The sequence below is a fragment of the Propithecus coquereli genome, unplaced genomic scaffold (genome assembly GCF_000956105.1).
Source record: "Propithecus coquereli isolate 6110/MARCELLA unplaced genomic scaffold, Pcoq_1.0 Scaffold251, whole genome shotgun sequence".
Classification (NCBI taxonomy): domain Eukaryota; kingdom Metazoa; phylum Chordata; class Mammalia; order Primates; family Indriidae; genus Propithecus; species Propithecus coquereli.
In genome coordinates, this window is record NW_012148075.1 from 1,975,056 (window position 1) to 1,976,508 (window position 1,453).

Consider the following 1,453-nt stretch of genomic DNA (forward strand, 5'->3'; position numbering starts at 1 on the left):
TTTGGAAATAAGGTGCCTATTTTTTCTATAGCCATCAGTTTATTCTTTCAATTTAAAGCATTTTTATGGCCCCAGATATGGTCAATCTTGGTGAACATTCCATGTACACTTGAAGAGATGTATCTGCTGTTTTGGGGTGGAGTGTTATATAAATGTCAACTCAGTCCGGATGGCTAATGGTGACATTCTGATTTGCTGTGTATATACTATTTCTGTTACTAAGATAGGGATGTTAAAGTCTCTAACTATAATTGTGCATTAGTTTGTCTTTCTCCTTTCAGTTTTTGCTCCAATGAAGCTATTGTGAGGTGCATACACATTTAGGATTCTTATGTCTTCTGGTGAACTGGACTTATCATTAGGAAATTGATCGTTACTAATATAGCCACTCCACCTTTCATTTAAGTGTTTACATGGTTGTCTTTTTATCCTTTCACCTACCTCTATCATTTGAATTGAGTTTCTTGTAGACATCGTATTGTGCAGAAGGTTTTTAATTTGATCAGGTCCCATTTATTTATTTTGGTTGTTGCTGTGATTGCCTTTGGGGTCTTCTTCATAAATTCTTTGCCTAGGCCAATGTCTAGAAGAGTATTTCCAACATCTTCCTCTAGAATTCTAATAGTTTCACTCCTTAGGTTTAAATCTGTTACCCAGCGTGAGTTGATTTTTGTGAGAGGTGAAAGATGTGGATCCTGCTTCAGTCTTCTACATGTGGCTATCCAGTTTTCCCAGCACCATTTATTGAACAAGGATTCTTTTCCCCAGTGTATGTTTTTGTCTGCTTTGTCAAAGATTAGGTGGTTATATGAGGATGGTTTTATATCTGGGTTCTCAGTTCTGTTCCACTGGTCAATGGCTCTATTTTTGTGCCAGTACCAAGCTGTTTTAATTACTACAGCCTTATAATAAAGTTTGAAGTCTGGTAAGTTGATACCTCCCATTTTGTTTTTATTGCCTAGAATTGTTTTTGCTATGTGGGGTCTTCCTTGGTTCCATGCAAAGTGTAAAATTAATTTTTCTACATCTGTGAAGAATGAGGTTGGTATTTTAATAGGGATTGCATTGAAACTGTAGATCACTTTGGGTAGTATAGACATCTTAACGATGTTGATTCTGCTGACCCACGAGCACGATATGGTTTTCCATGAAGACTCTCTTAACATTTCTTATGGCCAAAAGCACCCTCGCCACGCCCCAAACCCATCTAGAACTGTCATTTGCAGAATCTCCATGGCTTACACAGCACTAATGAGTCTGGCAAGACAGTTTTCATAGCATCTGCCAAACCACCTTCAGCCCTGTTAAGAGTTACACAGAAAAATAACAGATGTATAAGGTTAAGTTTCCAGCTAGTGGTTGACTTCAAAGTTGGCTATGGCCAGGACATGGCCCTGAGGGTCCTGCCAAGATGGGAGGGCAGGGAGAGCAGAGAAGAGCAGAGAAGCTTGAC

At 38.9% G+C, this 1,453-nt stretch overlaps 1 protein-coding gene across 1 annotated transcript in view; it reads right to left on the minus strand.

The window, feature by feature from the left end:
- The window catches only part of GLB1 (galactosidase, beta 1), a 130,668-nt gene that overhangs the window by 92,614 nt on the left and 36,601 nt on the right, over positions 1-1,453 (minus strand). The gene's annotated exons all lie outside the window — the stretch shown is intronic.